Source organism: Sinohyriopsis cumingii, chromosome 5 (genome assembly GCF_028554795.1).
Source record: "Sinohyriopsis cumingii isolate HCF-2022 chromosome 5, ASM2855479v2, whole genome shotgun sequence".
NCBI classification, from domain to species: domain Eukaryota; kingdom Metazoa; phylum Mollusca; class Bivalvia; order Unionida; family Unionidae; genus Sinohyriopsis; species Sinohyriopsis cumingii.
This window is the reverse complement of record NC_142965.1, coordinates 3,244,007-3,271,560: the sequence shown is the minus strand read 5'-3', so window position 1 is coordinate 3,271,560 and position 27,554 is coordinate 3,244,007. Positions and strand designations below refer to the sequence as shown.

At 36.2% G+C, this 27,554-nt stretch overlaps 1 protein-coding gene and 1 long non-coding RNA gene across 3 annotated transcripts in view; both read right to left on the bottom strand.

Moving 5' to 3' along the window:
• LOC149798536 (uncharacterized) overlaps positions 1–27,554 on the bottom strand; it is a 106,536-nt gene that overhangs the window by 69,948 nt on the left and 9,034 nt on the right. The gene's annotated exons all lie outside the window — the stretch shown is intronic.
• LOC149798538 (uncharacterized) lies at positions 17,292–27,510 on the bottom strand. Of its 2 annotated transcripts, XR_016420987.1 has the most exons (5): positions 27,184–27,510; positions 26,706–26,783; positions 23,828–23,899; positions 23,167–23,545; positions 17,292–17,656 (listed from the first exon to the last, which is right to left on the bottom strand). It is a non-coding gene; the product is annotated as an uncharacterized LOC149798538 (long non-coding RNA). The 2 variants fall into 2 exon arrangements; XR_016420986.1 differs by lacking the exon at positions 26,706–26,783.

Below are 27,554 nucleotides of genomic sequence, written 5' to 3'. Positions count from 1 at the left end.
AATAAATTGTATAAAAAAAATAATCTAAGTAATTCTTTTAACTGACAATGCACCTCATTTATAAAATGAATATTATGAACCTTTCTCAACTGTGTGTCATGGAGCCAACGATAACTACTGTTCGATTTCCTGATCGTCTTGCGTTTTTTCTTTTTTCTTTTTTCATATTACTAAGAAGATGCACTAACACTTTCAAAACAAGATTATTCCTGCCTTCAGTACAGGTAATCAGCAAATGCGTAGTCTTGTTAACAAACAAATTAACTAAAGGTATGAAAGGTTCTTGTCTTTGAACTTTTTTATGAAAGGTTCTTGTCTTTGAACTTTTTTATGAAAGGTTCTTTTCTTTTTCCACTCTGGATTTCTGCTGTAAAACGAGCAGCACATGAACACAAAACAAAGTTTAAAAAATACCACTACATGTATTTTCGTCTTGGGAACAGCATGAGTAATTTTGAACATAGGAATAAATATAAAAAGATTAATTAAATTAGCAATATTTCATGTGCGGACAGTAAAATGCAATTAGGGTCGGCAGCTAATTTTGGAATTGTACGGTATAATGATTAATATTGACACTTGAGTACCATATATATTTTGGAGTACTTCTTTCCTTTTCCTCAAGTACTTCGGTAAGATGTGGAAATGAAATAGACTATCCTATTATATCTTCCTTGTTCTTGATAAAAAATCTACATACATTACATCGTCCATTCTCTGAATGCTAAAAAAAATCTATTTATACATTCAACCACACCAAATTTGCCTATTTGTTTTAAAGAAACATGCATAGAGGCACCATACTGGCGCGCAGAGTAAAAATATAGGCAACATGAAGAATCGATATAATTAAATATGGAAACCCACATTCAGCAATAATAATTAGACAATATCCAAACAATTAGGAGTATATTTATTAATTAAGGCGCTATTCGACTTAGACTGAGTTTTAAGGGAACGTACCGCATGTCTTTGTTAAATGAGACGAATAACGATTACTTGGATCTCTTTTTAAAGATGAAAAAAGTATTTATTTTTCCAAGGGGAATTGTTAATGTCGTTTTTATTAGGCTTAAGTAAAGCTAAACGTTGTAGACTGCAGCCATACACAAAAGTCATAATAGTGGAGACCACACACAATAGTTCTAGCTTGTATATTTCATATCATGGTGTTTAGTATATCTATATTTTTCGCAACCCTCGGTTCATGACTGTATCTATAGTATCTTCATGACTATAAATTGCAATGATCGGGTATAAACTTCTATTTTAAGATATTACGAGTGTAGTTTGCTTAGGATCTATAAATAAATTGTCAGGTTTCTAATAATAAAACCTGCTGACAACTTTGGAGTAATTTCTCATTGGCTGGAGGGTTTAGGTCAGGTGGTTTCTTAGAAGAATTATGTTATTTCTCGTTGGATGGGTTAGGTCACATGAATATGAATTTTGACATATTAGATTAAGTATTAAGAGATGTCACGTGGGTATGTTTCGACACATTGACGTAATATACTCTTGAAGGTGTGTATAAGGAGAGAACTGAACAATAAGATTCATTCCTATTTTGGATTCAATCCTATATCGGATTCTTATTCCATGTGTTGAAATCAGTCTGCAGATGTGTTTGATGTTGTGTTTAGAAAATTTGAGAGGAGACATTTGTTAGAATTATTCATTGGAGCTACAAAGTCCTCATTGGACTAGAATATTCTTATTGGCCTATTGTGAATTATTCAAACGATTTTGGACAATGCCATTGTGATATGTACCTTCGAGGATCCAAAATTTATTCCCAACATTCCATTCATTTGAATATGAATATAACTTTCTTAGGATTATTACGGCTTGACTTCATAATGCTATAAGTTCCTCTTACAGTTTCATTTTATTTCTTTGATAACATTATTTGTTAAGTTTTATAAAACTTGATGTCTTTGCTTCTTTTTATTATTTAGTCTAAGACTATAGAACCGTTACATTTAAAGGAAAACATAAGAAGAATAGAAGATTCCAAAGCCCAAACAAAATACAAGTTCGAGTTTCTTTAATCATCTCAAAATTTCTTCTTTAACCTCATATTCTTCGTATCGTTTCTATTGTTTGGTTTGTAATACTTATTTTTCACAAAACATTCAACAGGCACCAAGTATCAGAATAACAATATTTGCCTCTTTCTAAAACAAGTCTTCCTTTGTCGCTGTGGAAATTCTGAGGCATTATTCAGCCCTTTTAACAAAAAGAAACATTTTTATGTGCATGGTGTGAAAAATAAAGAGAGTTTTTGCATCCTGTCCTGTATCTAACAAAAATATTAATATTACCAGAAATACCAAAACTAGAATAATTAAAACACTCATCTGGTGAAGAAATTGTGACAATGTTAGTGAAACATGGACCTGGGCCTCTCAAATAACTTCCTATGGAGACAAAGCCCGTCCCACAAGGTGCGTGCAATCAAAGTCATGTAAATAACACGGGATCTTCGACTTCATATCAATATTGTACTTAAATACGATTATATATCCTTTCGGATTATCAGCTATCAATGGCCAAAAGTCCACCATAGATTGATTGTCAAAATTTAAAATATGCACTGTCAAGAAGACCTAGTAAAAATGTCTATTTATTTTGAGTTTTTCTAAGATAAACTGGGTCTAGAATGTTAGTCCGACAAATCCAGTTTTACTAATAATCAAACAACTGCCAAAATGATAAAGTTCCATAACCAAAATAATACAAGATCATTTCAAAAATAACATTGAGGATAACACTTAAGCCCCGCAAACGTACATGCACATCAGCCGCAACGTAAGGAAACATAACTAGGGACAATCTAGGGACAATCGGATGGCATGATCTCAGATACATTTGGAATACAAATGTGTTGTCGGATTCATACATCAAAATGACATCTCTCCGTTAATGTTTCTAAGATCTGTATGAAATCAGCTGTATTGCATTAAAAAAAGACGGTTACATTAACAGTGTGTGTGTGTGTGTGTGTGTGTGTGTGTGTTGGATTTTTATCGCAGGTTTAAAAAAACTCAGATCACTATGATGTCTGCAGTATTTTAGTTTTATAGTGATGTCCGACATTTGCGCATCGTGTCCCACCCAATCATTTTATTCTGACACCAGGCCGAGCAGTCCTAATCTCTTTATGCTGAGTGTCAAGCGAGGCAGCTGCTAGTACCATTTTTAAAGTCTTTGGTATAAATCGGCAGAGGTTCGAACCAGGTACATGCCGCATCCAGAAGTGGGCGATGTAACAACATAGGCCACCGGGACAGTCAAATTAACAGAAAGAGAGAGACAGAGAGAGAGGGTGTGTGTGTGTGTGTGTGTGTGTGTGTGTGTGTGTGATTTGGATTTTTAACGTAGCTTTAACAATTTTTCAGTTTTCAGTCGTATCGTTACGATGTCTGCAGTGTGACAGTTTATAGTGATATATAGCACTGGGGCATCATGCCGCAGACATGTAGCATGATGTCCCACCCAAACACATTATCCTGACACCAGGCCGACCAGTCCTAACACTAACCTCTTAATGCTGAGTGCCAAGCGAGGCAGCTGTTAGTACCATTTTTGTAAGTCTTTGGTATGACTCGGCCGGGGATCGAACCCACGACCTCCCGCATCCGAGGCGGACGCTCTAACCACTAGGCCACAGGAGCGGTGAAAGAGAGAGAGAGGATACACATACATACATACATACATACATACATACACATGCATACATACATACATACATACATACACACACACACATGCATACATACATGCATACATACATACATACATACATACATACATACATACATACATACATACAGGCAATTAAAAATTCTCTAACCTGTATGATAGTATTATTTGTATTAAAATATTAATTCTGCCTACTATTATCAAGCATTTTTGTACTGAATCTAGGGATAGCACTTTCTGTTCTGTCTGGTGTACATTTATAATTCTCTATAATTAATTCTATATACCTTGATTTCTTTCATAGGAATCCGGAATGACTGTGTTGATACATGAGAATTAATTGCTAGGTCGTCATGCGAGTGTATCTGCTACACACGAGTGCATATAACACCGACTGAGTAACATCATTTTTGGTGATTTGTGCTAAGTCGTGAGGGAATATAAGCTCGTGTGTGCAGGCAAGGCGATGGGTGTCGTTTACCCGCGGACCTGGGTTCGAATCTCCGTAGAGTACGAATTCAAAATTCTCTAACCTGTATGATACTATTATTCGTATTTGTATCTACTATCTACAATATATATATATATAATTCATTGAAACTACTTGCAAATCCTACATTGTCTTCTTATTTTCGTCTTTGCATGTATAATTTCCATTCGGTCCCGATGCATTATTACATCGATATTACATCGATATAAAGCAGTTCCTAAACATTGCTATAAATTGCAGACAGCGACGTCTTTCCAAATTTACTCTGTATATTTAATGCTTCTAATGGTGCATCAGTCAAATAAATAACTGTATCGTGGGAAAATGTAGACAATTTGACTCTTGTTAACACAATGATACTGTTTGTGGGCGAGAGGGATTGTAGAAACAACACAGAGATGTTGCATCTGACAGACTACACAGCGTAACGTCTTAAAACAAAAATCGTAATGATTGTAAGTTTTCTCGTATGGAATTTCGTTCTTTCTTTTGTTTATATCTAATTTCAAGCATGCAGTCTAGTTTGGAATCAGATAATGCACCCAAATTTTCAGTGCTACTAAGGACGATTTGCAACTAAGGACGATTTATCTATCGTCTTCAAATACGATTATCATGCTTAAAAAAATTACTATTAAAAATGTGTTGCTCAATTATATCACAAGGTTTTTGTTTTCTTACAAATGTGTACCGTATGTGGTTGAATATTACAGATGTAGAATGCTGCATGGGTTTTTGACACATATCAACAGGTAATGTTTTTTAAGTCATTGAGATTTTCCATGATTTATTATTACCAATTATAAAAAGTTCATACTTGATTTCAACTTTGTGTCGTTTGGACCATGTATTCGTGCATTATTAAAGATTACTTCATTGATGCATTAAGCAACGGAAGAATAAGAAAAATGAAATTTTATCTATCTATCTATCTGTGTGTGTATATATATATATATATATATATATATATATATATATATATATATATATATATATATATATATCCTAGAAAGGTAAATTAAAGTATAGTTACAGATACGTTGCATTTAGTTTTCCATATCGTATTATTGAAGGAGTATTATCCTCAGAAAATCAAGTTATTTCTATTAGCATTAGGAGTAGAAGTATACATCCATCTATCCATACATCCGTCCGTACGTACGTACCTACCTATCTACCTACGTACATACGTACATACGTTAGTAAATACATACATAGATACGTTCGCACCTACCTACCTACCTACATACATACATATACGCCGTGGCATATACATAGCTGACATGTAAACAGGACACGTGAAAAATTATCATGTAAAACAAACCTAAACACATGAAAAGACCTAAGTTTACAATTTATGATTAAAACTCTACTATCTACAAAATATACATAAACGTCAAAACTAAACACTTAAATATCTTGGATACAGTAGCCAATCGGTTGTTTCAATTGTCATATTTCAATTCAGCACATCAAAATCCATAATAAATAACATATTTTATCTCTGAAGCAGACGACTTCTAAAAAATTGCAGCCGATCAGTGTTGGCAATCACTGAATTTTGAATATGTTCTTTTGAATTATTAAATGATTAAGTCGCCGAAAACAGATTGGCATCTATAAACACTTACTTACGTGGGTTAGCAACATTTTAACATCTTAAGACCCTGTATTACATGAAATACTGTGCTATTGTTTTAATAACCAGTAGATGCAATAGTTTCATTGCCAATCTATCATCTTCAGCTGTCATTGCCCCTAGCACCTCCATTATATTATCATCATCATAGTCCTTGTTATCATCACAGTCCTCGTTGTAATCATAAGTTTAAAATATATAATTAAGTACAATAATAATCATCAGCATCACTACTATCGTCATGAATTTCTTCGAAGTAGTGGTACACTTAGTGATAGTTGAACAAGTAAAATCGCTGATGATTTATCAAACGCAACAACATAACTCTTCGTTCTCATTATCATCAATCTATTATCTGATGACGATGAGATAATTATTAAAACTGGCATTATTATTATTATTATTATTATTGGAGGGGAAAGAGAACCTTGCTATGATAGGTCAGCCTTCATGGACAGATGCGACATGCTAGCCTGCACGGAACTGATTTATTTTTGCTGTTCTCGCACATAAAGCTGGCATTATTGCAAATACAAGTGATTGTTAACATATCACATCTAATGAGTATATATACAGTCATTTTCAAGTTAAGATTGAACAGATTTATATTTAGTTACAAGGTCCAGTGCATTGTACGACATCGTCACTCTTTTATTTCTTCATCAAAGTTCAACATTCACAAATGTTACGAATCTGTCGTAATAAATTAAGTAAACACAGGTAAAGTAAAGAATTAAAACCAACAAGTTTTGTAAAACTTAAGCACCAGTTTAATTACCAACGTTATGAAATGAAAATATAAGAGAAACTTGCAGTCTTATGAATTTAATCCAAAGAATTCCTGAAAACGTTATATTAAAGTCCAAAAGAATGAAAAGTTCCTTATAAATTTCAGATCCACGAATATACTGGTCCGCCAACAGTCCTGACGTGACAAGATAACGTTGTCCAGAACTCATTTGAATGATTTTCAATAGTCCCAGAATAATATTATGGGTGAGCTCATCAGTTGTGATGTACGTTTAAGAGAGTGACCTATGTAAGGTAAAGCCGTTTGTATTATTGTTTGCAATATGCACACTAGAGAGAATGTTAGCACACCTAAAATATTAATTTCATGTACTGTGTCTGACAATTCTTTGGATATTGTACTTGTGGAAAGTATACATTCTTGATGCTAGAACTTCATAACAGGAGACAAAGATATATTTCTTGTAAATAATTACTTTTTTTTTCTTCACTACTAGTAACTTGATTGTCTGCAGTGTGGCAATTTACAGTGATATCTAACACTGGACATCATGTCCCAGACATGTAGCATCATGTTCCACCCAGTAGCATTATCATGACACTAGACCGACCAGATCTAACGCTAATCTTTTAATACCGATGCCGAGCGGCAGCTGTTAGTAACATTTTTATAAGACTTTGGCATTACTCTCCCGCGACATTCCGCACCCGAAGCGCACGCTCTAGCTTCAAGGCTACCGTAGCGGTTGATGCCAGAATAACATCTGACGGTAAGATAACGTTGAACACTAGAATAACACTGGAAACGATGATAACAGTGGAGACTAGAATAATACTAGAAACTATGATAACACTGGACGCTAAAATAACACTGGACATTATGGTAACATTTGATACTAGAGCAACACTTGGCACGACGATAACAGTGGCGACTAAAACAGCACTTGACACTATGATAACATTGGACACTAGAATAACACTGGACACTAAGATACTATTGGACACTATAATTAGCACTGAACACTGTGACCATCGTTTTCATAATCAGCCTACGAAAACTGACAGCAATTCTGTCTCGTTACCCTACTCATCCTTTCCAACAGTAAAAATCTCACGTGACTGCTTATCTTTTCATTTTTGTTTTCACATTATCCTCCCTTGTCTCGTGTAGCTAACGTTGGATGCTACTACTCCGATAGGGGCTTTTGTTGTTCTTCTATTTGTTTTTTTCTGAGATCAAACTAAAACACACATTAATAAAGAACATATGTTTTCTTTTTCTTCCACAAATTACTTTAAGTATGTCCTCTTCCCATCTTCACAGCATGCATCCTCTTCAGCGAGGTTTTGCCATGATCCGTTGCAGTCATAGAGAGGTTTGCTCATGATCTGTTGCAGAATCATGGCGAGTTTTGCCCATGATCGGTTGTTGAGTCAAAGCGAGTTTAGACCATGAGCTGTTGATGAGTCAAAACGACTTCTGTTCATATTATGTTGCAGAGTCATATCGGGTTTGTCCCTTGATATGTTGCTGAGTCTAAGCGAGTTTTGCCCATGATATGTTGAAGTCATAGAGAGTTTTACACATGATCTGTTGCTGAATGAAGACGAGGTTTGCCCACGATCGGTTGCTGAGTCAAAGCGAGTTTAGACCATGACCTGTTGATGAGTCAAAATGACTGCTGTCCATATTCTGTTGCTGAGTCATTGCGAGTTTGTCCTTTGATATATTGCTCAGCTTGGTCCATGATCTGTTGCTGAATCAATGCGGAGTCCTATGAAACATTTTTTGTTTTTCTGGACTTTGCAAATGTTTAATTTGTATGGCATCTATTTTTTTTTTATCTCAATTTAAAAATCAGTTTCTATACATTTCAACAACTAATCTTCGTAACAAAGCCATGTATAATCAAACATACCTAATACATTCATTGAAAACGCATCGGCATTGATTTTGAAATGAAGACAAGTGTTATATTTTATTTAATTGTTTGTTTGTTAGTTTTAATTATTTTATTTCATGTTATCGTAAGGTAACATTGTTTACTGGACTTGACCTTGTCCAAAACTGAGTTCATTTCTGCTTGACCTGATTGTAATTTTTTATCTTTTTTTTCTATTTCATTTATGTAATCAACTAATAATAGCTAATTATTCACTATGTGTATGAGCTTATTATTAAGGTAAATAAGAAGGACTAAACATTTGATATGGGTCAGGGATTTCAAGATTCCTAAGAGAATTTTATAGGCTATTGTGTTGTAAATAAACAAAGCCTATTAGCTCATTCTAGAAGGTTACTTTCCATTCGGTAATGGTTCTTTTTAGAAATAGCTAATTGTGACCTGACGTCAAGCAGAGAACTATATTATCTTGTGACTGTGAGGATTTTACCAGTCGTGCTTTAAAATCTAGCACCATAAGTTGTATTATGTTGTGACCAGTTTGGGCTGAATTTTATTTTCTTCAATTTGTTGAATTCAAGTGATTATTTTCTCTGGAAGTACAAAAGTGCTCAGACAAAATTCTTGGATAAAGACATTTGTTGCAATTTATACTGAATTCAAACCTGGAATATTATTTCTTTGATTCGCAAGAAACTGTTACCGCTCCGGTGGCCTAGTGGTTAGAGCGTCCGCCTCGAATGCGGGAGGTCGTGGGTTCAATCCCCGGCCAAATCATACCAAAGATTTATAAAAACGATACTAACAGCTGGCTCGCTTGGCGCTCAGCATTATGAGGTTAGTGCTATGAATGGTTGGCCTGTTGTCAGGATAATGTGATTAGGTGGGGCATCATACTAAATGTCTGCGGCATGATGCCCCAGTGCTAGACATCACTATAAACTGCCACACTGCAGACATAGTAGAGATATGACTGAATAATTGTTAAAAGCTACGTTAAAAAAAAAAGTCCGAATCACAATCACAAATTACACAAGAGACTGTTGACACATCAGCCCTTCGTTGACCACAACAGACGCGTCATAGCCTTCAATTCTGGATCTCTTCGATACTTGAACTGAGTTTTATTTAGGACTTTTCATTACTAGAACTTGTGTCTTTAATTCTTGGATTATTTTTTGGATTTAATTCGCAATATAGTAAGTTCTCTTTTGTCATTTTTCACTTTGTATTCAAGGGAAATAAATTATTTATTAAATTTTACAACGTTTTTTTCTGTTACTTATTTTAAGAGCAGAGACTCGTAACACAAGCTTAGTATTGCAAAATATGAAAGACAATAATTTCAAATATCTCAAGTAAACGCTCTATGCACATGTACGTGTTGGTGTACAAAATGTATATCCATTATATACGTGTATATGTTTGTGTTCAAAATACATTTTAATCCGGATCAAAATTGTTCACCGACTTTACAAATATCAAGGACTTGTTTCCTCCCTTCACGTTTTATTCACAGTTACCGTGAGAAATGCCTCGTTATTATTTCATTTTTTGAAAATTCTTCTTTGCCATATCACTTTACATCAGTTATCAAGTATGAGTAATGTCATGTTCTATGAGCCAAACGTCTGTTTGTAATAAAATTTAAGTCTGTACTTAATAGTTTTTCTTTAAAAAGAAGTGTTACGAATATTTAATTTGCTTTGTTTGTTAGTTTTATTTCATCTTATTTCATTACATGCATTGTAACATTTTATGTGGGACTTGACCTTGCCCAAAATTGAGTTCATTTCTGATTGACCCTAATTGACATTTTTATTTTATTCATTGTAAATAACTAATATATAGCTAAACTATTCTCTATATGTATGGGTTCAAAATCATTATTAAAATGAATAGAAGAAGTAAATATGCTTATTTGGGTCTAGGTTTTGGAACTCGCTAAGTGAATTATACATAATTCAGGTTATTGATTTGTAAACATCGGGATAATTACAGAACTTTTTTTTTCATTAAGTAATTGTTTTTTTTCTTTCGAAAATGCTAATTGTGAATTGAGGTCAAGTTGAGAACTATATATACATTGTAGCTAAGAGGATTGTATCAGTTGCTTGTAGATCTAGTACCTTAAAATTGTATTATATGTTGTGACCAGTAATTTTGGGCTGGAATCTTCAATACTTAATTAAAATGTTTGTCTCTCTCTGTTGGGGAAACTCACAGGCTAGAATCTGAATTTGCAATTCTATGATGATTCCCAATCAATGCTAGCTAGACTGATCCCAGCATTACAGTCTATTAGGGGCTGATCCTACCTCAAGTAGAATTGGTGCAAGGCTGGTCACAGATCAAATAAAATCTGTGTTAGGCTGATCCCATCATTCGAGTGTATTCTGGGCGGATCCCATCTTAAGTATGCTAAGCGATAGGCTGTTCCCAGCATAATAGTTTATTCTTGGCTGATCCCATCTTCAAGTATATTTATGCTAGGCTGATTCCAGCATTATTGTGTATTATGGGCTGATCCTAGCTAAAGTATAATTGGTGATAGGCTGATCACAACTTTAGCGTATATTCTGGGCTGATCCCAGCTTCCGTAGACTGTGCTAGGCTGATCCACGATCAAGTAAAATCTGTGCTAGGCTGATCCCAACATACTAGTGTATTCTAAGTTGATCCCATCTTAACTAAATCTATGTTAAGCTGATCCCCGCATACGTGTATTCTGGGGTGATCCCAGAATAGTGGAATAGAGCTATTCTGATCCCAGCATGAAGAAAGTATTATTTTTATCTATTTAAAACTGTAAAAGAAATGTATTAAACAGGCGTGGCCTTTACATATTTTTATAGCACACGAGTATCCTATTGGGAAAATACCAAAATGAATTTGATATCAAAATATATCAAATGAGAGCCCCCAAGAGGATGCAAGTTTGAATGTGAAAATCCATTTGGAATGAATGGTGTCCAAAGTACATGACACTAAATGTAAGTACACAACCGTTCCTGTGCAGTATTAAGTCGGTTAGGGTGAACTCTGATGTAGCGCATATAACATGACGATGCAGTTGTGGCTGATCCATTATGAAAAAATGACCAGAACAGTTTTGAGAATCACAGCCCAGGCTCATCAGCAGGAGCTTCAAGTAAGACAAAAAATGTTTCTACTAAACGGAATTTGCCATGGCATCAACAAATAAAGGAGTATTTGCGCCATGACCTCCAGCCAAAGCTTTCTGCCGCAGCTGAATTAAATAAAGTTCCATACAAGACACGTGACTCAACCGCGAGTTCCTAAAGAATGAAATGTTGACAAAAACTCGAAATAAGTACATTCTTGAAAATGGTAATGTGAGTATGAACATATATTTGTCCGTTGAAAATGTCACATCTTGAATCCTGGGGTAGTTGCATGAGGAAATGTTCTGTAATGATCGAACCATGAATGAAAAAATGCCACCAGACACATGCAAGGCAGCGACCTGTCCGCAGCCGGTGAAAGAACTCTCTCTTGTAACATACCAGACAAGTGCATAACAACCTATATGTAACAAGAAATCTGGGCTTACTATTTGGAATGTTGTTTCTTTTAATCCCAGGAAGTAATCACTTAGCCTGCCGGACTCCTGGAAAGGGTTGCTATGACCAGCTTGTAGGCAATGGAATCTAATTCCTGCAATGTACATATTAATTGTGGAGCACTGCAGCTTCAGCGTGGTGTGACAGTATGTGACGAAAGAAAATCAGAACATATTCTGTAAGGACGAGTAAAGAGTGAGCATCTCGTTCTGAAGTAGAGAAAGAACGTCAACGATAAGGTTATCCATACAAGGTAAATGACGGGCCTGAATAACGAATTGTCCTCTGGCAGTACACCAAATAATTCTTCGAACAAATTTCATTACGATAGGTATTTTGGATCAGCCTTTATTAATGATTTCCACGGTTGCAGAATTGTCACAGTTCACCAGGATTCCTTTCTTTGTCCACTGATTTCCCCATAACACTTCCGAAACTACAATTGGATACAGTTCTAATAGAGCAATAGATGCAGAATTTCCTTGTGGAATGAGAGTTTTAGAAAAATGGCACTGAATCCACTTCCCATTGAAATATCCTCCGAAATCTGTTGGGGTAGCGTCTGTAGAGAATCGAATACTTTCAGCTGGGGTCACTGTGCCATTTAAGAGGAATGAAACCATTCCGTTATAAAATAAAAATAGCGCCCACATTGTCAAGTCTGATCTGCATTATGTAAGACTGGAACATTCGGTGGCAGTGATTCTGCTTCCTCTAAATAATAGCGTGTCGGATTGGTCCGTGCTTCCCCCGTATAAATATTCCAAGAGTGAATCAAGGAGCGAACACTCTCAGCTAAAGTAGCCAACGTATTTTGCAATGCCAACACCGTAGAGTCTCCAAATCCATTGTCTGGACCTTCGAAGGGCCAGAGAAGTGAATGACCACGTGGTACTCTACATGATCTTGCGATGTTACATACAGATTACCTACTTTGGTTGGCTCTTTGAATTCAGCTGCCAATGTCACCAAACTGGAAGATTTCTGAATGTGCACACCACATATGATCCTCCAACAAACTCCATGTAGACAGCGAGTAGAGAGGCTAATAATAGCTTCTTGCACAATTCCCTGTCTGCCTCACAATTTAACAATACATGTACAACACCTCTACGCAAGAGATAGCCAGTGACTGAGCCTCATAATTCGACATGACATCAGCTTACCACACGACCAATTTCTCCCGTAATGGTCATTATCATGACAAAGCCTATTAGAAAAGTGGCAACATGTACCTCAAAAAAGTCAAGTTCATCAAGTTTTGCATAAGCTAAAAATTAATAAATTATAATTTATGAAATTATGAGAAACATACTTAATAAAAATAAACAAATCTCCAGGTCCTGATCGATAACTAACTATCAGCGCACGAATGAAAGGATCTTACGCTCTATTTAACAAAATCTTTGAATCCGCCTCTATTCCTAATTAGTGTGAGAAGAACATTATCTGTCCTTTGTATAAGTGCGTTGACAAGAGTGATGCAAACAATTACAGAGGTATATCTGTTATTAATATTATATGCACGATCTTTTCTGATATACTGAATAATCGTATATACACGTGCTCAGAAGACAATGGTCTAATAAGCGAAACACAACCAGGATTTAGGAAAGATACTCTACGTACGACATTATGTTTATATTCCTAAAACTACCAATAATGCGATTGTGTTAGTTACCCACTTTGAACATCGCATTTGCATGATGTATTAAATACTGGCTGAAGGTTGTAAGGGCGCCTTCAACTCGCTAACCACACAAATGCTATTTAATAATGAAAGACTAGATGAAACAAACCGTGTCACCTGGGCTACCGAAGTTAAAGACTGGGTTTGGGTATATCTGGCTAAATAAAGATGATTGGGTCGAAAAACAATATACCACTTTCGCGTTTCGACATCATACTATTAGAACAACTTGCAATTCATTTTGCACTAATGCCCAACACAAATTCTCACACGGTGTTTGGTCAGCAGCAAATCAACAGATCCGAGAAATAAGTTACCAGGGTCCACTTGTAATAATCATTGCCATGCTAGCAATTAACGTGCATAAATGCTTTCGAGTGCATCTTTGATAATTACGTAATATTTTGGCTTTGCTTGTTTGCATGGGCTAGCAACATCGACTATGGTTAACGCATACTTGTAGGCACGGCCCTTGACACGATCATTTGGAAGAAGTAAGAAATTAGCCTGATTTACCTCATTAGGAGTTTGCACATCAAACCAACCACGTGAAATCTTTATTCAAACTGGTAGGTAAATTTTCCACAGCGCTTGTTTTGATGACCACGTTCAAGCAATCTTATGAGTGACCTAACTCATCCTGGCGGCTTCACGTCTCCAACACCCACTCGGACTGTAGAATATGTTTGATAACGTCCGGGTTTTTGTATCCTTTGAATATTTATATTACTTATAATGTGAGGACTTTTATCCGCGAGAGTTATAGTCTCAATTGAGTGCAATCTGAACCTTCATACCCGATTTAATTATTGATCTTGCTATACTTTCTCCTGCTCCAGTTCTCGCTATCTAAATATAAATCTTGAATGGGATCGACAACAGCGTGTTGACATGCACGAATATCGTGTGATGCCTTATAAGCAAGGTTACGCCGGTAACACTCAGTATCAACACGTTTTACAGATGCTTCACCAGCCTTATGGTGGTTGTTAAGATCAGGTCCTATAGCCATCCGCGTACCGCGTCCACAGTAATTGTATCCATGGAAGTGTGTTCACTGGGACATTTACTCCAAAGGTATTCCTGGTAATTTTGTTAATGCATTTGCGATATATCCTCCTTCTTTATTTTAAACCGGACTCTGTCCGTTTCCATCCACCGATCAGCGTTAATATCTCTGCTCCACATCGAACACATGTACCAGTAATCGCTTCTCGTCCATTACATGCTTAAACTCGAATTGAATTTGCAGTGCGTGTTTTGTGAGACATCGTACATAATATGATGGCATTGTTGTTTTATATGCTGCATTATTTATTCAATAACATCACGAAAATGGAAATTCGCTGAAATTTTCGGTAAAGACAAAACCTTTAAAAGAAATCAAAGATGTCACCGTCATCTACTTCTCTGCAAAGGCAACACCTAAACTGTCCCAGCATGGTGATATATTTCCAAATTCAGTTCTGTCACTGATCATTGGGCTTGAGTCCAGGGTCAATCCTTCACATTTTCATAAGGTCTGCATAATAACACCGATGTCTTTTTTTTTACTCAACCATACACATATGTAATTCGTGTCAACTGTACCATGATGATATTTCCTGGCATTGACGTGCATGGTCCTGGAAATATTTATTGGGCTAGATATGCCGCCGATCACGCGTGGGACGAATTTCAAGTTTACGCGGATCAATAGGGATCAGATTAGTCAGCTCAAGATTTATTTGACTGAAACTTGCAGGGCTAAATATCTTGCGGATCTGGATCCAAATGTGTAGCAAGCGTCAATTTAACAATCGTAACAGTCATATAAAATGTCTGCCAGTGATGTCTTAAAAGAGTATGGAACGCGACGCCGTAAATCTGTTCGTGAATACACGGAACTAGTTCGTAATGTTATAGAGGCACCAAAAACGTCAAAGATATGTTTCTCTCGCTACAGACTACACAAGAAGACCTTACTGTGGGCATTGAACAAACATTTGCAAAGCTGATTAAACCCACAAAGGAAATTGGCAATCGTGCCGAGGATATATAAAGAAGCAGCAGAAGCAACAGCAGAACAAGTAGCAGGGCTAACGGAAGCATAGGAAGATCCGGGTTCAGTACGTAAGATAGCTAAGCGCATCAACGATATAAAAACCACTCAAAAATTATTGCACGCTTGCCAGATATGGTGGCTGAAGTCAAAAAAGAAAAACTTGAAGATCGAGCCATCAAGGACTCTCTTTCATCACCATCCAGGTACAGTCAATGATGCAAACACAACAACAATATTTTATTGAAGAAGGTCGTCAGTGGATCTTTGAAGACCCCATATGTGCGGTTTTGCTTTTATCCCCAACTGGAAAGATTTACTAATCAAAGAACCATCACAAAACATAAAAAGATATTACACTTACAACTGAAACAAGAATATTCCGATCATGCAGCCGCACCTCAACCGAAATGTGTATCAAATATGCCTCCTCTAGTAAACATTATGCAGAACACATATGCAAAAATACTAGAAGAACAACCTACACCTTACATTCGCGTAATGGAAGAAAAAGCAGAATGGATAGACGAACAAAAAAAGGTTGGCAAAGCAACATTTACTACATCGTACATCCACAAACAATGGAGAAGGCCTTGGTGGACAATATGACTCTAACGACCTTGCTGATTGATTGAAAACACTCGTGGTCTCAGTTCATGCGGGCAACAAAGCACCATAAGTCATTAACGAAGCCGCATTGATTTGTCGGCAGTTGCTCACCAATAACATTAAGGACTGAAATACTTATTGTATGTTAATGAATAAACTTGTTGAAGATATCAATGATGTATACGACGAATGAAAGGTCGTAAATCGATGATAAGGTCTGAAACTATTAATACCCTGCGTGTGCTGAGAAATTTTTGCTGCAGTGGAATATGCTGATGTAAATACAACTCTCCTCGATGATTATAATCTCAAAGAAACCAGAATGCAGTGTGACTTTTTCTGCACCTGTTACCGCTTGCGAATTATGCTCACTTGAGATTGCTCTTGCGTCGCTGCAAGCGTATTACAGTTGGCCAGTTGGACACTCTCATAAGCGAGTACATGCGGCATTATAGTTATTAGATATGTACTCGATTCATAAGTGCATAGATGGTTATGAATTTTCGTTCTTATATGAAAATCCTCACTCGTATTTACCTCCTTGAATATCTTGTTCTTAAATCTATCTCTTTGAAATTTGTATAAGTGTCACTTTTATTTTTACTCCTAGCTGGTTGTTAGGTTTTCAATCATTTACCTGAGACCAATTGAAAAAGAGCTCCAATATATATAATCAAACAGAAATGATTTGAAAGTTAAAGAGTTAATAGTTTAGTATTGATTTAAAGGGTTTATTTTGCAGATTTTTCATGTAACTAGCACTTTTTAAATAAAACAAATTAGGCAAATATTATCACACTCTCAGTCTCCTTACTCTGAGGCATTTGAAATTTGCATTTAGTACATTCTATAACAAGGTGTACATGTACTACACATAAATGAAGTATAATTTTTTAATAGTAACATAACAGTGTAGTCATCAATATTTTTTCTCACTTCTGCCATTTGTAAAACCTAATTTTTTAGGCTGTAGAAAGTATAAACTTTGAATTATTGCTCGCTTTATTATTAGACACAAAAGTAAATGTTGAATTTGAGCAAAGAATGCATCCCATTTGTGAAGTATGATTCCATACATGTATGTAGCTCAAATCAAGAATAAAGCACCCAAATTAAAGAACGAATCGTTCACTCCAGCCATTTAAAAGAAACCCAAGATTGTCGATGGACACTTGACATTCTGGCTACGATATTGGTTCAGTATTGTTCTAGTTTTGTCGATTTGCTTTCTCCATAACATCTTTCTGAAAAACATGATACAAAAGTTCGAAATATTTATGCCTAAAATAGGGTTTAGAGGATTAATTATCTATATGGGGTTAGTGATGGTTGTTTGTCTGGCTGTTCTACAAATGAAAAGTCTAGCAGACTTACACGAACTCGGACTGACCGTGGCAGCAATGAAAAAGAAGGAAGAGTATAGTGGGGAAAAAGATTTGGATAAGACAGGGAGATACGGAAAAATGTCCAGGGATGCGGTAATGTACAGAGTCGAGGCCATATGTGGTTCACTTCCCTGTCCACAGTATATGCAGGGGCGAGAACTTACCTGTGCAATTTGCAGCAAATAAATATACACATTTTCTCCTGTTTGAAAACACACACACACACACACACATATATATATATATATATATATATATATATATATATATATATATATATATATATATATATATATATATATATATATATACTTTCCTGTATAAAATTGAACTTTACTTGTATCCTGAACGTCTTCACAATATGTAGTCAATACACATGCATATAGAAGTGTCATAATAAGTATTTTGCAATCATTCCTTTTCTGGATCTTGATTGTCCTCACAACCTCTATTCCCCCATGGCATGGCAAAGAAGCCACATAATATGTGCATGTGTGGATGCTTATTATTATTAATCCACGAAAGTAAAGTGGCTTAAGCGAAAAGGCCTTTGTCGCTACTACAGCTTTGTTACCAATTGTACGGATAACCCTCGTGCTTCTGAAACTCACAGTTCGGTGTTGATATTATTTTTAATTTTCTCTGCTATCCGGTTGCATTCTTCTTCTCCATGTCTCTGCTTTAAATAATATTCTACTAGTTTTATTACAAAGTGATTGGATACCGGTGCAATTTTAGCAAGTTGGAGGAAGTGTGATATGCTTTTTACCATATTTTCTGTCTTCGTTTTAATTTCATTCCATCCCATTATCATTAAAGATATATCATAACTTATAGCCAGAAGAGTTTCTTGTTCGTGAGTCTTAATGCTATTAATTGTAATCTGTAGATCTTTGTTTTATTGATATCCAATATTTTTACCTAAGGGCAATATCTGAGAGCATTCCACATCTGATATGATCTGGATGAGTTGATTCCATATCTTTATTACAGGAACAGAAACAAGCAGGTATTGTATTTCCTTAACAGCTTTCGGCAGAAAGTATGCTAATATTTTTGGTATTTATATATCGTTGTTGTTTAAAAATCAAAAGTACTAAACGTTTATTGTCTAAATCCGCACGGTTCCTTATTTGTGATCAGAGGTGTCGGTGATTTTCTATTTACGCCAACAGAGTCTCGAATTAAGTCCCGCTAATAACTTTAACCTCGATAGCCACTGAATACAGTTCACTGATTGTGTTGAGGCTGATTTGTGTCGCTGCAATAAGGTCTGAATAGATTCATACTCATGAAAGGAATCCTATTGAAATTAATTTCTTAGCAACACCTGAGACGCCGGTTACTATCGATGTAGCCCCGACAATAATTACGATTGACGCACCTACGATGGTTGTTGTTGCCGCGATTCCACCCACGCCACAAGTCAATAAATATCATTTACAGCCAAACACCCTCGTTTGTGTTTCACGCTCATTCCAATTCTCTTGGTAAATTTCAAGTCGCAGCTGTTTTTCTGCTTCGGTCATTATTTTTCTCTTAATAATACAATTGCGTAGACCAATTACATGACACACTGACTCTGTCCCGATTCTTCACTTCAGGTGAATATGCACACGCACATTTTAGCCAATCAATCTTTCTTTTTCTTCTACAATTGTCATACAATTATAAAAAAGTCTCTTGTTGGGTGATATTTAAATTTCCGGCAATTTAAGTTGATGGGGAGGAGTTGTCGCCATTTTTATGTAAAAACACACTGATTTCACCCATAGCTTTTACATCTGGTGATCGTCATTGTCCAACAACTATTACCCAAACAAGTGCATTCTTGTTACATAACAGTCAAGGTCTTAATTTTCTCAACTGAGTCATTGTTGGATTGAAAATATTTGCGGTAATCCTAGCCGTGATCGTATTGTGAATACCCTTTCGCCATTGTATAAATTAAACCCTAATGATTGTACACCTTGTAGTGCAGTCAACGTGTGTGCGTTTTAACGTGCACGTGCGATGATTCCAAGCTTGCCTGAAGTTGGCATTGATACATCAATGTGATTGAAACCACCAATTTCTACTTTCAAGCAGATATTCATGGAAAAAGCAAAATTGTTATCGATGTTAGTATCCGCTGCCAGTTGGTCCAACACCCCGTCGGTAAATTCGGCAACTTCATCACCGCGGTCAGAATCCATTACTTATATAATAATGATAAAAATCTGATCTTAAAGCAAAAGGCCAAAGACGGTTAAGTACCTGTCAGGATAAACACTGAGTGTTTCGAACAGAATTTCATCTCTGGCAACTAACGATGCCTATAATTCAGATGTGTTAAATTCGATAATTGTGCCGCTCTCCCTGTCAATTTGTGATATGACTGACACGAAGTCAAAACCAAGATTCCGCTTGTCAGTAATCAACATTCCCATTTGAATTCCAGTTATGATAAATAAGTATGATCAGAATCGCGCACCTTTCGGATGTGACTTTTAGGTCTATCAAAATTACTTACGCCAGAACTTAAAACAAGCCGAACATTTGCTAAGGTTATGCCATTTTTTTCCCACTCCTTTTTTGATTAATATTCCTTGAATATGGTGTTATGAAGTTGCTACCCATGAGATATGGTGGCACGTGACTGATCTGTTCATCCACGTATTGTTTTGTTCTTGCATTAGTATCAGCAACATTATCACTGATATAATCAATCGATACTCCGGCGTCCCCTATACCACTGATTTCAGTCTGGTTTTTTGTAAAGATGCCCTTCATACTGACAACAAGATTTTGAATTACAGCATTAGGCCTTTTAAGTTTAACACTCTGATCTTCGGAAATCTCAATCTCACCTGGGTCAACGTCAACAACAACAACAGTAAACTCAGTAAAATTCACTTTGGTGGCAAACCTGCTCAGATCCACATTTACGCCATGTCTTATGACTGAGAAACGTGCGCAAATGTTAATAAGCATTTTGTATAATATTAAACGTACTTTAATGTGGAATAAATAAATGTTTGATAGTTGGTAAACATTAAGTGCACGCAACGCTTCAACAATACAATCACCGTTTGTGGGATCATGCAACGGAGTGTGTACTCGTTCAGTGAAATAAAACAGTGGTTGTCGTCCGCGTAGGTTTTTAGTGGCCTTTCAGAAATAATTAACAATTGCAACTGGTAGTGCTAGACCCTATGAGCCAAAATATATTGTTATGCTCTTTTTATGATCTGGCGTTACATTTTGAAACTCCAAAAAGACAAGTGCTGATGCGGTAAGTCCATGTTGAATACTTATCTGCCATGTAAACTGTCCCATAATATCAGTTGCTGGGTCTGCGTCTGTGGTATGTGCAAAAAACGACAACATCGGCTTTGGTTCTGGATTGCATAAACGATAAGAAACATGATTCTATAGTGATTGAAAAGGTCAGGACATGGCATCCAGAAAGTCAATGTTGACAATTCAACTTTTCCATTTATACCGTCTGCACCAACCTGCATCTTTGACATTGTTTTACCGAATATTCTGACTCTGTGTTTGGCTATAAAATAACTTTGAAAAGATCTCTTTAAAAGCCGCAAATGTGTGACTGAGGGGAATTGCGCACGAAGACCTTAATGAATCAAGAATGAGTCGTGACTGATGCTTTTAAATCCATGACAAAAATTTGAGTTAGGCCTAGACATCAATGGGTCGACGGCAGCAGGTGTAACATCTATGCCAGATGGTTGTGGTGGGTCTACAATAGAGCCTGCACAATTTGATGAAATGTATAGAGTCTAATGTCTGCATTAGCAGATGAATCTTTGAAAAAGATCAATGGTGGGCCAGCTGTTCTCGTGTAATCGTGGCTGTATCTTTTGAGTCCAAGAAATGTAGTGGCTATGTTCACGTTTTCAAGAATTTATTCGATTTCCTTTCCATAGATGGAATACCGTGCACCGTAAAACAACGCCATCATTATATTGTTAACAAATCCAGCTTGGACATTGCCCTTGTAATTGCTGCCACTGTCGGCATGTTCCAGTTTCCCCTTAATTTACAAAAATGGCTCACACTGAATGAAGAACCTCGACGTGTCCTGCACATGCAATTCTATTTTTATTGATTGGGGTCTCTAGCTGGGTATGAGTAATACTGAAAATCTCGTATACTAGAAAACGGCGCGCTCATCTCAAAGGCTGAATCAGATATATCTTTCAACCGAGGCATTGTTTATACATTATTGATCTTGTCTAATAATACCTTTAGCGTGACGGTTTTGGTGGCTTCACTACTTACATCCTCAACCGTAACCCACTTCCGATTGCTAGATGTGCAATCACCGAATCAGATCATCGTTATTGCGCGGCTTCATTAATGATTCTACCACTCCGATCACAAATAAGGAACCGTGCGGATTTAGACACTAAACGTTTAGTACTTTTGATTTTTAAACAACAACGATATATAAATGCTGTCAATATTAGCATACTTTCTGCCGAAAACTGTGAAGGAAAGACAACAACTGCATGGTTCTGTTCCTGTAATAACGATATGGAATCAGCTCAACCAGATCATATCAGATGTGGGATGCTCTCAAAAATTGCCCTTAGGTAAAAAATATCGTATATCAATAAAATAAAGATGTAAAGCTTACAATTAATAGCATTAAGACTCACGAACAAGAAACTCTTCTGGCTTTAAGTTATGATATATCTTTAATGATAATGAGATCGAATGAAATTAAAATGAAAATATGGTAAAAAGCCAATCACACTTCCTCCAACTTGCAAAAATTACAGCGGTATCCCATCACTTTGTAATAAAACTCGTATAATATTATTTAAGGCTAAGACATGGAGAAGAAGAAACAACCTGATAGCAGAGGAAATTATAGATAATATGAACACCGAACTGGAGTTTCAGAAGTATGAGGGTTACCTGTACTATTGGTAACAAATGAGTAGTAACGACAATGGCTGCTTGGGTTAGGCCACTTTACTTTCGTGGATTATTAATGATAATTATCCACACCATGCATATACTATGTGGCTTGTTTTTCCAAGTCATGGAGGAATACAGGTTCTGACTACTATCAGGATCTAGAAACGGAAAGATGTCAAAATCACTATTATGACACTTCTATATGCATGTGTATTGACGGCAGATTCAGGAGACGTTCAATATACAAGTAAAGGTCGAATTTTATTCAGGAAAATATGTATGTTTAGTTGCTTTGAGTTTGCTTGCTGTTCTCATACAGGAGAAAATGTGTATATCTATTTGTTGCAAATTGTACAGGTCAGTTCTCGCCCATGCTTATACTGTGGACACGGAAGTGAACATTACATTACATTACATTACTGTACATTAAAACACCGTACTCTGTCCGGAACCCGGAGGGGTCGGCCTCTGGAGCCTCGTCCACACATATATAATCCGGGGACGCCTTATGTGTATGATGTCCGGTCATCAGATAGCCGTGGCATTCCACATGCCAGTCACCAAAGCAACGATTTCTCGCCGGAAGCACAATGGTGGAGGTCCTCAGCCTACTCCGGGAGACGACACATGGCATATTATGGCTTGAAAGTGCCTCGGCATTTGTCAGTTTGAAGAGACTTGGATCGTGGTACTCGGCGCCATACATGAATGCATAATTCTCCAGGTCGTCTGTGTAGGTGCCCCATATTGGATCATGTGGAAGGCAAAGCGTGTTGACTGCAGCGCCTGTATGGTCATAATACGACCCTTCAGCGATACCTATATGAAGACAAAAGAACATAATGGCGATGAATATTTTGTGTAGTGAGCACAATGCCAATAACAATGGGAAGAACAGACTGTAATTTTCATTGCCAAAGATAGGTAATTCTATCTATATCAAATCTAAATAAACGAAATCAGGTTAGATAAGAATGGTCACAGTCAAGTCTTAGAGAAAAGCTTGATACGTGAAAAATTTTCAGTTCTGCTTAACTAATGACTCCCCTCCCACGTACATTTACTGCAAATTACTAACACCTAATCACAAATTTTACTTACCTCAATAAACTATTTCTGTATTGACATCGTCAGGACAGGTTGTTCTTCGCCACCGTGTGTATACAGCGCCAGCTGTGTATATTAATGAGAATAGATGATGATACCAAACAATTCTGATTTGAATTAGTCTTTATAATAATCATAATTTAATTAGACCGTATATATTTATAAAATACTACTGCTAGGAGTAAAATACATAATTACAACAGGTTTGTAAAACGTTACATTCAATGTAAGGAAGTCTTCCACCCATCCCATGTAACTAAACCTTGAGATATCCATGATGTATGTTTGATAATTGTATAAGCCTGATCTAATACAATAAAGTCTTCAACAGTTTTATTTGTCAACTACATTCAATGACACAAATCCCACTTGCATAATCTACATTCAGTACACACTCATTTGCCTCCAAAGTTAATTTGTTTTGAAATCTGCGCAGAAAAAAAGATGATTAAGGCTTCTACATTAAAATGTTATTAAGCAACACTCGCCAACTACAAATACATTCTTATATTAGGCTTAATTTTGAAATGCACCTGAAAATATACCCATTGTGTCATATGTAATTCTTCAAATACATCGATGTTATTACTTTGCAATTATAAGCATACGCATTGTATCGGGTGTAATGCTTCACAAGCATCGATTTTATTAATTCGCAACCTTAATAATACCCATTGTATGAGGTGTAACCTCTTGAAATGCATCGATGTTATTATATTATTTGCATGTGAGGAGGAAGCCCGAAAATAGAAATTCCCATTTTGAGTAGGGGGACCAAAAAAGTGAAATTCTCAGACATTGTCAGTTGCCTACGTTGTCTTCAAATATTTATCAAGAGTATTAGTTTTGTTTACGAGTGTCAAAATGTATGGACTTCATACATACGAAGGAATACGTGTTTAAGATTGTTTTGGAAACACCTTTACTGATATATAGGCAATTAGATTTTCCGAAAACTGGTTATGATCAATATAATAGTGACAGCATAGAAATAATTCCAAAACTAGATCTTCTCTTGAAAGATTAATCTCAAGTAATGAGCAAAGAAACAGAAAACAAGAGTGAATATGAAATATTCAAATTACGGTGTACGTCAGAGGCTTCCCCTATCCGATTCCAGAGATATCTAAATATGAAACCCCATTTACAAGAATATCTTCTCTTTGTTTAGTGGAGGACTGGTAAATTTAAAGCCTAACTCGAGATGTTTTGAAAACTGCAATAAGAAGACATATTTGTATTATGCTGACGTGTTTCTTTTGTATTTTATAATACATTTGTTATATAATGTGGTTGTCTTTCGAATTAATTTTGTTATTTTGGGGTTTTAAAATATGGTATGGTATCGAGGGTCTCACAGTCAGCAATCGGTGAATAAGTAAATAAGGACACTGACTTTCAAAATATTGTCTAATTGTTGATCTTTGTTCTGTATTAATATACATTTAATTTCCAGTTTCAATCAGACGATTGCGGAAAAAGATCTATAAACAGACGCCATGTAGATTCCAGGTTATGCAAGTGGCGTTACTCTGATAGCGGGGTAATATAAAAAAAAAATATTTTTAACGATGACGAACTCTATTCCTAATGTTACAATCTTGATGTATATGCTGCACAAATTGTAAATCACTTTGAAAATTGGATGCCATTTCAATGGCTCTCATTCTTCACATGCACCATCCAACACAGAAACGTATCTGAGAGAATAAAAACAATGCATATGAAACCACTTGTGAAGGGAGATGTGTGGCGCCAGAATTGTCGGTGAGAATGGGCACACCAACATGAGCTTGTAAGTACATGTTGACCACAGACTGTTTAAACAAAACCAGGAGTTACAATGAAAAGTAATAAATTGTGTACAACAAAGTTTTTACGTCAAAACATGTCAATTCAGAAAGCCACCAGAAACCTAGCACATTTATACGCTACTTTAGTTTCGATCTCTTGGTTCTTGACAAATGGGGCAATCATGTGACCTGACTCGACTATACTATCATTGGACATTACCAGACGACAAATTGGTTAACCAATTCGTTACAGTGATATCGATGTTAGAAGAAATAAATTTTAGTGTAGAACATGGATACGATCATGTTTTGAAAAAGTTAAACTCATGAGTGCATTTTTAAAATAGCGTATTCGCCAGCAGTTCCGACATTGTCCCCAAACGAAACTGTGATTCAAAACTAGTAACTTATGTTCATCCATTGTAAATGAGATAAACGCACAATAGTAGGCGATTTGAAGAACATTACCAAAAACATCGAATACCGCGATACTGAAGAACCCACGATACCGTAGGAAGCAATTTGATTAAATCAGATCTCCACTGTCTTACGTGAAGATCTCACAGTTTTGGGGTCATGTTCTCGTGACTTAAGGTCTTACCCTAACGTTAATTTTATCATCGAATCAGAGAAGTCATATCTTTGCGTTTGGGAGATTGAGCAGTATGGCTGAAGAGCATCGATGTGTGACGAACGATTTGATTCACTTTCAAATTTCCGAAAGCTGCATTTCCATTGGCTAATTCAAAGGTTACAATGTGACCCTTAAGTGATAGCTTTCAAATCTTCACGTAGAACAGTGGAGATCTTATTTTGATCAGATTGTCGTAGGAAGTTACCATAATTGCAAAGAAAATTTAATTCAATAGGCCACTTCGACTTGCATGTTGTAGAACAAAGAAATCAGCTCGATAGTATTTAAATTAACATTTCTTTTAATAACGGAAAGTGCAGAGACTAATAGTCGGAGAGCAAGAAGTGCTTACAAGTACCTGTTGTAGATAATCATAAATAAGGCCCATAGCGGGAAGAGGCAAAATGAGAGAGAGAGAGAGAGAGAGAGAGAGAGAGAGATGTACCAGTCCCAGTCGGTGTATGTATATGTTTGTGATCTTTATTCATGGTAGCGTTGTCTATTGCTGGTCCTATTTCATTCACTGCTCGGCGGCGGCGTTAATTTATGAAATATGAATAGTAACCTAGAGTCTATACGAAAATGGATATGCCAAAACATTAATTTATAAAATTAAAATTCATTGATTGAACTTGGATTTTTCCACAGAATAGAGCAGTATATCTTAGGACAGCGCAAAAGCTTGGATGATTTACGGAAAAAGTAATCTACGTTGTACTGATAGGTCTAAAGGTATAGATAGTTGAAAGAAAGTCACATGATCACAAGCTGTTAGTACAAACAATTATGTTTGAATATAATTCTATCTATCTATCTCTTTCCTTCTTCTTCCATGTGTATGTGTGTGTGATTATTAATATTACTCTAGTATATTATTATCGACTGCCCACAAATTGTACCAATTCTAGCATCATGCCACTTACCCGCAATATCGCAATGTCTTCCCCATATACCGCATCCCTGGACATTTTTCCGTATCTCCCTGTCTTATCCAAATCTTTTTCAACATTATACTCTTCTTTCCTTTTCATTGTTGCCACGGTCAGTCCGAGTTCATGTAAGTCTGCTAAACTTTTCATTTGAAGAACAGCCAGACAAACAACCATCACTAACCCCATAATGATAATTAAGCCTCTAAACCCAATTTTAGGAATAAATATTTCGAACTGTTGTATCATGTTATTCAGAAAGATGTTATGGAGAAAACAAACGGACAAAACAGTTAGCAAACTAGAACAATAATGAACCAATATCGCAGCCAGAATGTCAAGTGGCCATCGACAATCTTGGGTTT